The sequence below is a fragment of the Panthera uncia genome, chromosome X (genome assembly GCF_023721935.1).
Source record: "Panthera uncia isolate 11264 chromosome X, Puncia_PCG_1.0, whole genome shotgun sequence".
NCBI lineage: Eukaryota > Metazoa > Chordata > Mammalia > Carnivora > Felidae > Panthera > Panthera uncia.
Window position 1 is genome coordinate 23,821,723 of NC_064817.1, and position 15,801 is coordinate 23,837,523.

Genomic DNA, 15,801 nt, shown 5'->3' on the forward strand with positions numbered 1-15,801 from the left:
TGTTGTTGTTTTTTTTTTTTCCTTTTTTGTCTTTCCTCTCTGCCATTCTCTGCAAATGACTTGACCTCTTAGCCTGGCTTCACAAATGGCATCATGTGTAGACCCTGTATCTACAGACAAAGAATTGGTCCATATTGTATTCCCTAAATAAGAGCAAGGTCCGTTTTTCCAGAAGCTCCCAGAGCACACTTCCAACCACCATCCTATTGTTAAAAATTGCCCATGGATAAACCAATCACTAGAAAGGGGGCCAAGATCACTGTCAATATGACTGTTTATGACCATTCAAGATTCAACCCTGCACTTAGAAGGTTCTCAGCCTCCCCATGAAGCACATGAGGACCTGTAGTAGGGTGAACAATATCAGGACAAGGATGGCAAGGAAGGTGTGTGGGGGTGGGGTGGGGGGAGGGGTGGTTTGGAGAGGCTGCTAGATTTTGTGCCCAGAAAGTAGCAGTTAAGGTTTGGTAATGTCGGACTTGAGGTATCTATGGGATATCTGTTGGCAGGTTTTAGGAGATGATTGGAAATATGGGACAGAACGGTGATAAGAATTTGGCATTAATCACACAGATGACACTTGAACCTATAACAGTGAATGGGATTATTCAGGAACAATGTATAGAGTAGAATGTTAGGTGTGAAAGGACAAAATGCTGCAAAGATAACAAAGATGTTGAGAAAAGGTGATTTTCCAGAGAAATAAAACTAGAGAGGCTGTTTTTATATGTGTGAAATACAGTTAAATAAAAAAATATGAATTTGTTTGGTGGACTTTTCCATCCTCAGAAGTTCAACTAGGATCCCACATTTCTAATTCATAGGAATCCTAACATTTCCATGGTTTTTGTCTGTTTAATTTAGAAACATCTGTAATGACCTGTTACTCTTACTCAAATCATTCCTTGTCATTGATTAAAGTCCAATTTAGTCTGAGAATTTGGTTTTGTTTGGCTCTACTCTGGTGTATAACCACATTCCTAGAAGATTATGGCAGAGGATTTCAGCAATTCTCCTGTAGTAGTGGTTAAGTCTTCCACTTGACTGCAGTTCTTGGAGTCACAGTTACCAATATACGTGAAGCTCTGTGATATAAATGTATCAAGTATCCCATTAATTGGAATCTAAGATAGATTTTCATATACATGTTTCTGTACTTTGCCAAACAGTCCTGGGTGGGAAAGAGTCTCCTTTCCTTCATATAGTTTGAGCTCTTGCTGGACAGCAGCTGCTCAGTCCACAACTGTAGTTACCCCTTGATCGATGCAGGGATTAGGGGCAGGGCTTCATATGTAGTCACAAATTTACCTGTCATGTTTGTGCGTTTTTTGTTAATTGAATTTCTTTGGTAAAAACAGTCTGGAGTCAAGGATTTCCTTTTTACTGCTTTTTTTTTGGAGTATAATTAAAATACAGTATAATGTTAGTTTCAGGTGTATAGTGTAATGATTCAGCAATTCTATCATTGCTTGGTGCTCATCATGATAAGGTACTCTTGGTCCCCTTCACCTGTTTTACCAATTCCAGCCACCCACCTCCCCTCTGGCAACCCCAGTTTGTTGTCAGTATTTAAGATTCTGGATTTGTTGTTTATCTCGTTTTCTTTTTGTTTGTTTTGCTTCTTAAATTCCATGTGAGTTAAATCGTATGGTATTTGCATTTCTCTAATTTATTTCATTTAGTATTATACCCTGTAGGTCCATCCACATTATTGCAAATGGCAAAACCTCATTCTTGTTTATGGCTGAGTGTTACTCCATTGTGTATGTATACTACATCTCCTTTATCCATTTATCTACTGATGTACACTTGGGCTGCTTCTGTATATTGGCTGTTGTAAATAATGCTGCAGTAAACATTGGGGTGCATGTATCTTTTTGAATTAGTGTTTTCATTCTGTTTGCATAAATATCTAGTAGTGGAATTACTGGGTCATATGGTGATTCTTTAGTTGATTTTTTGAGGTCCTCCTTGCTGTTTTCCACAGTGACTGCACCAGTTTACATTACCACCAACAATATGTGAGGGTTCATTTTTTCCCACATCCTTACCAACACCTGTTTTGTTTTGTTTTGTTTTGTTTTGTTTTTTGTCTTTTTTTTTGGCATTTTACAAACCTCCTTAATATCTGAGGTTTTTTTCAATTTAAATTCAAGTTAGTTAACATGCAGTGTAGTCTTGGCTTCAGGAGTAGAACCCAGTGATTCATCACTTACATGTAACACCCATTGCTCATCCTGAAAAGTGCCCTCCTTAATGCCCATCACCCATTTAACTCACCCCACTCCCCCCTCACCCCCATCAACCCTCAGTTTCTTCTCTGTATTTAAGAGTCTCTTATCATTGGCCTCCCTCTCTGGTTTTATCTTATTTTTCCTTCCTTTCCCCTATGTTCTTCTCTTGTGTTTCTCAAATTCCACATATAGATGAACTCATACAATATTTGTCTTTCTCTGACTTATTGATTTTAGCCTTTCTGAGAGGTGTGAAGTGATATCTCATTGTGGTTTTGATTTACATTTGTGTGGTCTGGTGATGTTGAGCATCTTTTCATCTGTCTATAGGCCATCTGAATGTCTTCTTGGGAAAAATGTCTACTCAGGTCCTCTGCCCATTTTTTAACTGGATTATTTCTATTTTTGGTGTGAGTTGTATAAGTTCTTTATATATTTTGGATATTAACTTCTTATCAGATGTATCATTTGCACGTATCTTCTCCCATTCTGTAGGCTGACCTCCTCTGCAGTCAAAAATTTGCATGTAACTTTTGACTCCCCAAAAACTTAACTACTAATAGCTTACTGTTGACCAAAAGCCTTACCAGTAATATAAATTGTCAATTAGCACATATTTTGTGTATGTATTGTATACTGTATTCCTATAATAAAGTAAGCTTGAGAAAAGAAAAGAAAATCACAAGAAGATGGGGCATCTGGGTGACTCAGTCGATTAAGCATCCAACTCTAGATTTCAGCTGAGGTCATGGTCTCATGGTCATGAGATCGAGCCCCATGATGGGCTGTTTGCTGGACGTGGAGCCTGCTTAAGATTCTCTATTTCCCTCTCCCTCTGCTCCTCCCTTGCTCGCACTCTCTGTCTCTGGAAGAAAAAGAAAGAAAGAAAGAAAGAAAGAAAGAAAGAAAGAAAGACCCAAGAAGAAATATATTTATAGAACTTTAGTGTAAAAACTGTATGTACAAGTAGACCTGCGCCATTCAAACCTGTGGTGTTCATGAACTGTATACCTCCCAGCCCCTATTGCTTCTAGGTAAAGCCACATGACTAGTTCTCACCAATGAAGGGAAAGGAGGAACTGTCACTTCTGAGCCAAAGTAGTGAGGAAATAAATATTCTTTCTCCTGTTCTTACCACAGTAATTGCTTAGAGACAGAGAATGCCTAGGCCCTATTGGAGGGAAAGAGCTCTTATCTCTAAATCACATCATGGGCGAAAGCTAATCACTGACCAGAACAATTCTCATTGCATGCTTCTGTGAGTGAGAAATGACCATCATTTAAGTTAAACCACTAAAATCCTGAGGTTCACTCTTACAGCTGCTAGCTTTTATCCTAAATAACACAGGCAAATTTTGCTAATGCAAAGTCATTTGAATAAAAGATTATTGTCAAGTTATGAAAGATCTGAAAGGCAAACTGCTAAGCTGTACTCCCACTTTCCTGTCTGAATACCTCATTCTATACTTATTCTCCATCTGCTTTGCACATCCATCAGATCTCTGCATGTTCAGAGTCTACCTGTCTTTCAAGGTGCGACTCAAAAACCCATCCCCTCCAGTCAGCCTTCAGTGCTTTCCTCCTAGTTCAGGACAGTCCCTTCTTCACTAGAGGTCAGATAGCTTCTGACGTTGTTTCTTCTATGCTTATTTGGCTGTTGGGCTATATTGACACTCTTTTTCAATGGCCTCTAACTTACTTGAGGTAAGGCTTCATCTTGTCTATTTTGGTTTATCAGTAATTCTGCATTATTTAGTACATAGTATTAGATGATTAATGAGCAGTTTTTGAAATGTTGAATAAACAAAAGCTAAATTGGGTATGTATTTAATGAATGTATTCTAAATAATTCAGCTACATGTTATTTTAGTGTTAATCATAAACCTGTTATGTAAGTAATATTTTTATGGCTTTCAGCTTATACATAAAATAAGTTAAAATGTAACTATTTTGTTTAAAATTATTTTTATAGTCATTATTATCAAATTAATCTATAATAATCCCAATGAGCTATAATAGCGGTTGTTTTCTTCATAGTAATTCAAATGATATCATTTTCTTTTAAAGTAAGCACAATATACTTTCTTATATAGGGTCAACTGAAGTGTTTTTAAAAGCTTGTAGAGTCTGGAGGTTCATTTACTTTTTTCCCCACTATTTTTATTTCAAGTTTCTATTTAAATTCCAGTTAGTTAACATATAGTGTAATAATGGTTTCAGGAGTAGAATTTAGTGACTCATCACTTACATACAACACCCAGTGTTCATCCCAACGCATGTCCTCCTTAATGCCCATTACCCATTTAGCCCATCCCTCACCAACTTCCTTCCATCAACCCTCAGTTTGTTCTTTATCATTAACAGTGTGTTTTCTGGTTTGCCTCTCTCTTTTTATTTTCCTATGTTCATCTGTTTCGTTTCTTAAATTCCACATATGAGTGAAATCGTATGGTATTCATTTTTCTCTGACTGACTTACTTCACTTACCATAATACCCTCTAGATCCATCCATGCCATGGCAAATGGCAAGATTTCATTATTTTTTATGGCTGAGTAATATTCCATTGTGTGTGTATCTATCTAGTGTGTGTGTGTGTGTGTGTGTGTGTGTGTGTGTGTGTGTGTTTACCACATCTTCTTTATCCATTCATCAGTCAATGGACATTTGTGCTCCTTCCATAATTTGGCTATTGTTGATAATGCTGCTGTAAACATCGGGATGTACCAATTCATTTATAAAACACATAGTAAAATAGTTTAAAGTTGGAATCTTCCAAACATAATATGAAAAAATAAATAGAATACCGAAACAGCTTGGAAGACTAATGCCAACAGAAGACATACCCCCTAAAAAGAAGAGGATAACAGAAAAATAAGTAAATACATTCGAGAAAGGAGGTAGAAAGGGAGGAGAGAGTGAAAAAGAAAAATATGCCTGGTCTTCTTGTAGAGGGAGTGTTTCTTAAGCATTAATCTTGGAGAGTAAGAGAGAGAGAAAGAGAGGGAAAGGGAAAGGAAGAGAGGAAGGAAGGAAGGAAGCATTTGTTACTAAGCTGTCTCTTTGCAGCATTATCTGTAAGGTGCAATATTAGAAATACTTTAAATGTTTAGAAAGTGAAAAGGAAAGGGACTTATCAATTATGTGAGGTAGTGCCATATAGTGGAAAGAGTCTGGATCAGAGCAAGGTGACGTTACATTATGGTCCTGTTTCCAACCTGGTTTAGGCCAATGTTTTTAACCCAGACTTGTATCTTAGGGAACTCTATGACTCCTTCCAGGGCTAAAGTTTTCTAATGCAATAAAACGTTTAACAGTTAACGCTATTCTGATATTTGCAAGCTTCCTGAATAGCATCTCTTCATCGTGTGGGGGAGGGCAACGCTATTCTTAAAAGAACAGAATCTCCAAAAGCCAATAAACCATTACTATTCTTTCAAGAAATGCTTATTGTGTGGATACTAATCTAAACCAGGATTTTTTTTGTTGTTCCTAAAATGATACCATGGGCAAGTTAACTATTCACAGTTACTTCCTTTAGTCTAACTCAAATTGTGATGAGAGTTGAATTATATTTAGGCACCCAGCACAGTACATAGCATGTAATAGACTCTCAAGAAAAGTTTGTTTCCTCCCTCTGGCATATAAAATATAAAAGAACAACCAAATGAAAAACTAAAAGCAGCAATAAGTTAGCTACATGTCTATCCTTGTACCGAGGGGTTGTTTGACACCAGAATGGTCACAGTCAGTTTTCATTACTGTGATACAAACCGTAATAAAATTATATTTAAAGCATTATATAAGAGAGAAAAAATCAGTTAGTATTCCCTGGTTAATTTCAGACATAATAATTATGTAAGTTGGCTGTTATTAAGTAAACATCTCTTTAATGCAGATGAAAAGAGGATTGTGCTGCTGCTGCTTATGATGATGATGAAAACTAGCCTTTATGAATGCCTTCTGTATGCATGATTATAAGTACTTTGTATATTTTATCTGATTTAAACTGTATCATACATGACATAATAGTTTAAAGTCGCCTGTTTGTTGACTGCGTTTTACTGTCTACTGCCATTTGATGGATTCTGTAGATGTACTAAGTCCATTCTTCATTTCCTTTATAAAAACCAAGTTATTATTTGTGTAATGTTCTAAGCACTATGATAAATCAAAGAATGAAATAGGCAGAGATCTCCTGGGGCAGTTGCACTGAGCAGAAGAGATAAATTATGCATGTAATAAGATGCAAAATAAAAAGTGCAGTGTGAAAGAAATGGATCATAAACAGTGGTAGGAATTCTGGGGTGGTCATAGAAAGTTTCCTGCACAAGTGGAATTTGAAGTTCTCCTTCAGGGAGAGCAAGAATTTGAATATGAAGGTGCTAAAAAAAAATTTTTTTTTAAATTTTTTTTTTCAACATTTTTTATTTATTTTTGGGACAGAGAGAGACAGAGCATGAACGGGGGAGGGGCAGAGAGAGAGGGAGACACAGAATCGGAGCATGAACGGGGGAGGGGCAGAGAGAGAGGGAGACACAGAATCGGAAACAGGCTCCAGGCTCCGAGCCATCAGCCCAGAGCCCGACGCGGGGCTCGAACTCATGGACCGCGAGATCGTGACCTGGCTGAAGTCGGACGCTTAACCGACTGCGCCACCCAGGCGCCCCAAATTTTTTTAATCTGAACTTGATAAGGACTTTATTTAGATGAATTATTACAAAGAGTGGGGCAGTTGCAATAGAAGGAGGACTATTGTGATAGAGAGACCATTTTGACCATAAGACCTGCACACCTCTCAGGGATTAGGCAAAAAGACTTTTTCTTTTACATAGAGGAGAAAACAAAGCTAGCAAGAACAGGGTGTAGGGAGGTAGTGTGAACAGAAATGGCATGATGGGAAAGCAGATCAGAGAAGGTTTTACCCTGAGGCCAGCCTACACTGTGGAAGGGCTATTAAGAAATGGCTTAGTGATGGCTCAGGATGAGGGTAGGTCAAAGTTGGGGGCCTGCGGGAAGGAGAGAATCTTAACCAAATTATAGCTAACAGGCATTTTGTTCTGGCTGATCAATGGGGACAGCAGTTTAATCATTTATGAAGCAAAGATGGGAATTTGGAGGGTCTGTGTCTGGCCTTGTCATAGGTAAACAAAGGAGCATCCCTGAGTTTTATTTAAGTCATATGGGGAAGTGTGGGTTTTTATGATAAGCTGTTGCCTAGAATACAAAAGGAGGGGGAAATTTCTTAAACTTTGCTTTTTTCTAGGATCATAGGTTTTGGGTAAAATTCAACATTGTCAGCGATGTGGGAATAATGAGGATTCCCTAATGAATGAGTTGTGCATGGGAGGGGTTTCAGTTAGTCAGGAAGTCAAGATTTTGAAAGATTGCACTAATAAATAATAATAGTAATAGCACCTTATATCTGTGAACTCATTTAAATAATCGTCACAACCATCCAGTGACATGGGTACAATTATTCTCCCATTTTATAGGCAAGAAATTTGAATTCCTTAAAGGTAGGTAACTTTGTCACTGCTAGTAAGACATACATCTGGGGCTGTGACTCATAAAGCCCTGGTCTCCCAGTAGCTGACCCAACCTCTTTTCATTACTTCAAACTATTCCTTTAACCCAGAGAGAGAGAAGGGATAAAACTCCTGGAATAAGGGAGACAGGACCTACGGTGATTTTCCCATTTCCAAAAACAATGGACTCAACAAATACATATATATGAGAGACGTTATGGGACACTAAAGAAAGAAGATTGTAGAATACTAGAAAATACAAATTTGGGTACAGCAGCAGCCAATGGAACTTCACAAAAGAAAATGACAATTAGCAGGGAAGATTCTGGATGCAGAGAATAAAAAACCTCAGCTAGTCAGGACAGAAGGGGGCCTACTGCTTTGTGTGCTTTCTCTTTGTGTGGGAATGAGGATATGCGTGGACATTAGGGTCAACTTAACACTGTCATCTTTGTCGGCCCAGGTTTCCAAGCTTCATTCTGCCATGGGTGAGATTATGGCAGGCCTTGAGGTATGAGCAGTAGGTGGAAAATGCCTACTGCTTTAGTCCTTAAGAGCATCTCTGAGCTACAAATCAGGCATCCCCACTAGTACAATTTAGCCTTCCAGAGTTAAGAACAATTGCTTAATCCAACAGGCATTTACCTCTCCTTCCCTTAACCAGCTACATTTGCGTTCATTTCTACTGTTCACAAGTACCATTGTTTTTCCTAATGATTATCTTGTGATTCAGTACATTTGGTCTAATGAGCCAGGGAATACATAACACATGGTGGAAAATTTTACTGAAAATATTGGTAACTATTTTGACACGTCAAGAATTGAATGAAGTTCATGTAGAGAGCATAGTTTATATAGCAGTGCTGATTGCTACAACCAACAGAGATTTTATTGGAAATGTAATAATAAAAGCATTTAACTTCTGCTGAGCGCATTCTATGTGTCTGGACCAATGGTAAGCACCTTCACATCCTTATTTCTTTTCATCTTCCTAGGCACCTATTAGTCAGGGATATGGTTTCTGCTTTATGGATGAACAAATTAAAGTTAAAAGAATTTAATCACTATGCTCATGAGTTTGTACTTTAATCCTTAGAGCCCAGTTTTGAACCTACACCTCTTTGATTTAAAAAATCTTCTAAACTATTCTGTGAATCAATCACTCACATTTTTAAGGCTGATCAGTAACAGCTCTGCTGCCTAATAGCTGTGTGACCTTGGGGAAATTATTTAACCGCTCTTTGACTTTGTTTCTTAATCTGAAAAGTGAGGGCGTCCATGTCTTCATCATAAGATCGTTGTGAAGATTAAATAAATAATATGTGTAAAGTATTTAAAAGACCTACATAGCCACCATTTTCATATACATTAGCTGTGGTTATTGATGATGATGATTGAGATGACAGTGAAACCATGTTCTTTCTTAAAAACTCAGAGTGAATAGCCACACTCAGTGTCTCAGTATGACTTTGTGTGCTCCAGCAGTAGGATTGATTATATTTGTGTACATATTCTTTGTTTCCCCATACTCTTGTACCAGCTTAATTTAAATAAAAACCACAGGGAATTAGGAGCATTGGTTTACTCAAAATTGAATTCACATGTAATTTTTTAAAACATAAATTGAGAAAACTCCTTTGTGTCTATGTTTGAACTTCTCTGACTTCCTAAAATAAAATTTAGATTCGATCTCAGAGGACAGGGTGGCATCTTTGACAACTGAATTTTAGGAAACTTAAAAAACAAACAAATGGGATTTGAAAAGCCAACATAACATTGAAGAGGAAGAACAAATCTGAAAGCCTGATACTATAGGACTTTGATACTTACTTACTCTTTGGTATTTATTTACCCAGAGGAGTTGAAAACTTTTGTCCACATAAAAGCCTACACACACATCTTATACCAGCTTTATTCATAATTGCCAAAAATTGGAAGCAACCAAGACATCCCTTCAATAGGTGAGTGGATAAATAAACTGTGGTACGGTCAGATGATAGAACATTATTCAGTTCTAAAAGGAAATTAGCTATCAAGCCACGAAAATACATAGAGGAAACCTAAATGCATATTACTAAGTGAAAGAAGTCAGTTTGAAAAGGGTACATACTATATGATTCCATCTATATGATGTTTTGGAAAAGGCAAAACTATGGAGACAGTAAAAAGATCAGTGGTTGCCAGAGTTAAGGGTGGGGAGCTAGAGGTGAATAGACAGAGCACAGGAGTTTTAGGGCAGTGAATATTCCCTGTATGATACTATGTTATACATTTTTTGTGTGGTTTCATATTTTTATTTAAATTCTAGTTAGTTAACATAAGCTTTGTTATACATCGGTCCAAACTGATAGGATGTATAACACCAAGAGTGAACCCTAAGCTACGCTATGGACTTCGGGTGATTATGATGTGTCAGTGTAGGTTCATGTTGTGATAAGTGTGCCACTATGGTGGGGGATGTTGTTGATGGGGAGGCCGCGCATGTGTTGAGAGAGAGGGTGTATGGGAAATCTCTGTACCTTCCTTTCAATTTTGCTGTGAGCCTAAAACTACCCTTAAAAAATAAAGTCTTTTATAGCAAAATAAGTAAAGAAATTACATATCATTGCCCTGGTGTAAAGAATCAAGATTACTAAAATGCAAGAAAAATTTACTCATATTTCCCATTTGTATGGAACATAGAGATATTAACACTGTCTTGACTTACTTGCTCCCTATGGTGGTCAGGCTGCATGGAGCCTGAGCTGAGCCTGAGTTTTCTCATCTAAAATATATGTTGATAGGTGTGCATGGTGATTAGAGATCAAACAGGTCAACAAAGAAGTAGCAGGGAAAGGACTGAGGTGCAGAAACAAGGTTCTTTCCTAGAAATTCAAAGGTAGATCGAAGTAAAAGTCACTTAAGGTTGTGATGTGTCTGAATATTGGTAGTAGTGCTATGTGCCTCAGCACAGGCTTTAAATAGCCCTTGGAGTTTGTGACAACTTTATGCTCTGATAAGTATGTATTTGTAGATAATTCAGGCTGAGTTTAAAGGTTTGCAGCAGGGGGATGAATGGATAAAGATGCAGTATGCATATACAACGGGATATTACTTAGCCATGAAAAGAATGAAATCTTGCCATGAGTAATGATGTGGATGGAACTAGGCAGTATTATGCTAAGAGAAAGAAATCAGTCATAGAAAGACATACCGTACCATACCATACCATATGATTTCACTTATATGTGGAATTTAATAAACAAAACAAATAAGCAAAAGGGGGAAAAGAGAGAGACAAGCCAAGAAACAGACTCTTGAAAACAAACTGATTGTTACTAGAAGAGAGGTAGGTGGGGGAATGGGTTAAATAGGTGATGGGGATTAAGGAGGGCACTTGCTGTGATGAGCACCAGGTTTTGTGTGAAAATGTTGAATCACTATATTGTACACCTGAACCTAATATATTGTATGTTAACTGGAATTTAAATTAAAAACTTTATTAAAATGTTGCCAACAACAACAACAACAAGAAAAAGGTTTGCAGCAGGGGTTGCATAAGATATTGTGAAAATGGTATTGAACGTGATCTTAAATATCTTATTTTTTAAAATTCTGAGTTCAGTTCAAGTGTAGAAATCTTCATAGTCACAAAGGTCAGCAGTGAAACCTTCTCATCACTGCTCAGCACTGATGAGCGTTTCATACACACATATACCCTCCCATCTCTTTCATCCATCAGCCAGTCCTTGGTTCTCTGCTGTCACTTTTATAAACATACATGCACACACGCTCACATTCATACTCACACACTGACAATCCCAGACATAAGCCCTTATTGCTTTAAATTACTTTTACTTCTCAGAAGTATGAAGATCATGCATCAGGCAGACTGGAAGGTCTTCTGATGCTCAGATTCAGCTATTTTCATCATTGATCTACTTCACTAAGAACAGATCTCAGAGAATTAAATATTTTAAATATAAAAAATTAAACTAAATTCACTTAGGAGTCCCACTATATCCTCTGTGTAGCTATGACGTTTATTTCTTGCTGCCTTGCAGCTGAGCATAAAAGAGCAAATGGTGGCCTCTCTCTCCAGTCCATACCGACTAGAAAAATGATCACACAAACAACTACCGATTTGTGCTTGGTTAAAAAGAAAATATTTCCATTCTAGAACACAAAATGAGTAAAAACAATCTAATTCTGTTTAAGGATTATACTGATTGCTTCTGTATCTTTGAAACAAAAAAATAAGTAAGATACAATTTACACAACCACAGGTTTGAAGAAATTGGGTCCTGAATACTATGATCAGGGCATCTTTCTGTTGCCACCTGCCCTACCTCAAAACGATTCTCCACATTGTGAAAAACAGATGCTTAAAAGCCATCAGTAACTCACTCCACATTACTCAGAGTCCCAAATCTTTAGTTGGTTTATCTACCATCAATCATTTGTCCTCACTCACACCCCATCTCCCTTACAAACTACGAGTTTGTGTTCTCGTAGTGTCAAGGCACATCTGTTTCACACACTTTTATAGTTATATATTTATTTTCAAAACTTTTTTTAACATTTATTTTTGAGAGAGAGAGACAGACAGACAGACAGAGTGTGAGCAGGGAAAGGGCAGGGGTGGGCGACACAGAATCCGAAGCAGGCTGCAGGCTCTGAGCTGTCAGCAGAGGGCCCGATGCAGGGCTCAAACCCACGAACTGTGAGATCTGACCTGAGCTGAAGTCCAACGCTTAACGAACTGAGCCACCCAGGCTCCTCTATAGTCATATATTTAAAGTAATGTCTCTCAGACTTTGATATGCATAAGAATTATGTAGAGATCTTGTAAAAATGCAGATTCTGATTCCGGCTGATGCGGTTGCTGCAGGCCCCAGACCACACACTAAGTAACAAGGGCTTAGAGTCTGTCTGCTTCTCTGGACCTGGGGACAGGATCCTCAGAGCCTGAATCACAGCAGGCCCTGAATTAACAGCCACTGAATGAATTTCAAAAGCAACAGAATCTCGACAATATAACATTTTCATTTTAAAATACAAGCAGTGCTTACAAATAACCATTTGAGAAGAACTTTGTTAACTTCCTTCCCTCCTTCTGTATCTTGGTACATCCATCTGTTCTTCCTGTCTCTTTGCCTCAAAGTTCACTGGTATCTGGAATTTCTACCCAATCCCCTGCTTTTCCTGTATTCCTTTTACACCCTGGAGGCATTTTCAATGATAGCACTTCTGAAAATAAAAAGTAAAGGAAGCCAGCATAGAGAGATGAAGAAAAATGAACCTCTGTTCTCCTCTTCAGATACCAGTTGAGTTACTTTCTTGTTTCTCCCAATCTAACCTCTTTGGACCCCATCAGACCATTTACCAAAGAATCCCAAACACATCCCTAGACTCCACTTTGGTATTGTAATGCTCAACACTGTTGTCTGTATGTTCCTCAGGAATGGAAATGAACCTTTTATCAGTCATTTATTTATAGAAAGACTTGTCTTTTAACATCTAAGTAAAGATTTGATCATGTTTTGAGCCTATAAATATATTTTTACATGCATAGTTACCCAGGGCTCGGGGGAGAGAAGGCATGTAGTCATTTTGTTCCAAATGCTTATAGTTGGGTGTATTGTGAAAACGGAAAAATGAAAATTGTCATAAACTCCCTTTGGTCCCCTTACCACCTATATACCCAGCCCTTGTCTCAAATACTTGGAGCAGTCACTGTAGCAAAGGAGGAAATTGGTGAAAACATTTTATGAGATAATAATTTTCCTACCAGGTGGACTGTCTTTTAGTAGTACAGGCCCTGCTCTTCTCCTGTTAGGGTTAGACATGCTCCCAAGCAGGCAAAAACCATCAAGTAAAGCATTGTTTCAGGGAGATAATATGTACTCGGAAACCTTGACGCTTGTGGTTTTAGGAAGCCATAGATTGACTTTTCTACTAGGACGTACAAATCTTTGTTGGGCTTCAAACTTATTTAATGTCCAAAGGAATAGTATAAGAAAGAAGGTTAATTAGTCTGGATTTCTATGTAAAACTTACGGTACAACTTACAGAGCATATGCTTTCTCTCCTTCTCTCTCTCTCTGGGATGTAGTCTATATCTACATGATAAGTAAAATGTGTATTTGTATTTCTATATCCATATATCTAATTCGTATCTTCCATGTTTGCATTTCATGTATATATGTATGTGTATATGTGTATGCTCTATATTTTCTTTTTTTTAATTTTTTTTTTTTTTTTGAGAAATAGAGAGCATGAGTGGGGCAGGGGCAGAGAGAGGGAGACACAGAATCTGAACCAGGCTACAGGCTGTGAATTGTCAGCACAGAGCCCAATGCGGGGCTCGAACTCATCAACTATGAGATCATGACCTGAGCCGAAATCGGACACTTAACCTTCTGAGCCACCCAGGAGCGCCTATATTTTCATTTCTTGACAGCTGAGGTATGAAAGATATCAGAAGAAAACCTCTTGGTAAATGTGTAGATTTGGCCACTAGCAAGATATTAGACATAATATAAATCTCATACTAAAAATGCCATCCCCCAAATACAAGGAGAATAGAACAATTATACCAGGGTGTGAATTCTAGCAAATTAAAAGAAGTATCTGTATGATCTATATTTCTAATTATCTGACAGACTGCTGTTAATAACTTTTCTGGAAGCCACAAGCACAGCAGTAGCACTTAATTATGATGTAGTCTTAAAATATAACACAATGCACTTTTTCTATGGCCTTCAAGATCACATTGGCAGCAAAGCCTACCATAATGAACTGTCCCGAAGCCTCAAGATGCTGTTTTCAGCAATTTTGCGTTTGAGTATTCAGATTCTACAGTGTGAGAAGTCTGACTTGAATGTGCTCCGCCACAGTAACTTCAGAATATTCACATTTTTCCTTTTCTTCATTTAAGGCCAGGTTCATAAAAAAGCATATGGAATATTGCACATAAATAGCTATCGTGAGCTAAGAACTAGATACAACCTCAAGATTATTCAGGACAGGCTGATGATTATTTTGCCCAGTGGATTTCTTTTTGCTGCGACACACACATTAAAAAAGGGCCTTCACATTTCCCATGGTTCTCAGTGGTGAACTCACCAGCCTATAATTAGCAGCGCACAGTTATTCAGTCATCTGTTTGCAGTCAAGAAAATACATCATTTGTTTTCTTTTGATATTTTGTTTCACATCATGTAAGCGTATGTCTAAAGCATTAATAAAATTGTAAATTACACATTTGAAGATTAGATCAGAGAAAATCTCTTAAACATTCTGACGTTCTCTGTAATTTTCTTCCTTTTGCAGATGTTGGACCCATTTTGCTACTTGTTTCATTTTAATCTGAAAAAGTCCACCAAAAGAGAGAAAAGGAAAAGTTAAGTCTTCCTAAAAAGGACTATTATGCTAAATACTAACTACCAGAATAAGTCATCATTCATGGGAATTAGAAGCAGCCCCCTTAAATGTGCCTATGCTATTTTTTAAGATTTAAGATATTTTACTTCAATTTTAATTCACCACTAACCTGTGTCACTTTTTAAAAATTATAGGAATTTTTTCCCACTCAGGTTTTTTTTTTTAATATATCAAGTGAGCACTTAACTGCTCTTTTTGGAGTCACTCTAGGGTGTTGCATTAATTTTAGCTGTAGGATAACAATAAAAAGTAATTTTAGTTAACCACAAGATAACTTAGGGGCCTCATAAATGAAAACACTTTTCTGAATGCCAGTTGTTGAAGATAGCCTTAACGTTCCCTCAGCGTGACTAACTTGAGACAGACTGCTTCATGGTTATAGGCCCCTCATCTCCCTATTCTTAGAGCATTAGCTTTAGAAAACTTGAAATTGTCAATTCTTCCCTGCCCCTTTGAGGTGTAAATCATCTCCTAGGCTCTTGCCAGTTTTGTATCTCAGGGATGTCTTTCTCAAAGACTTGGGAGCCTTCCCTTTGATATGTCATCATTAAGGGAGCTAAGGCACCCTCTCTCTAGAGTTCATGAGGGAGTAAGAGTCTAACTTTAATAGATAAAT

The 15,801-nt window shown here is 37.6% G+C and overlaps 2 non-coding genes across 2 annotated transcripts; both read right to left on the reverse strand.

Moving 5' to 3' along the window:
- Positions 1–11,355: 11,355 nt before the first annotated feature.
- On the reverse strand, positions 11,356–11,425 carry LOC125932471 (small nucleolar RNA U2-30). Its single transcript, XR_007460632.1, has one exon. It is a non-coding gene; the product is annotated as a small nucleolar RNA U2-30 (small nucleolar RNA).
- Positions 11,426–11,598: 173 nt separating this feature from the next.
- LOC125932472 (small nucleolar RNA U2-19) lies at positions 11,599–11,678 on the reverse strand. Its single transcript, XR_007460633.1, has one exon. It is a non-coding gene; the product is annotated as a small nucleolar RNA U2-19 (small nucleolar RNA).
- Positions 11,679–15,801: the final 4,123 nt, after the last annotated feature.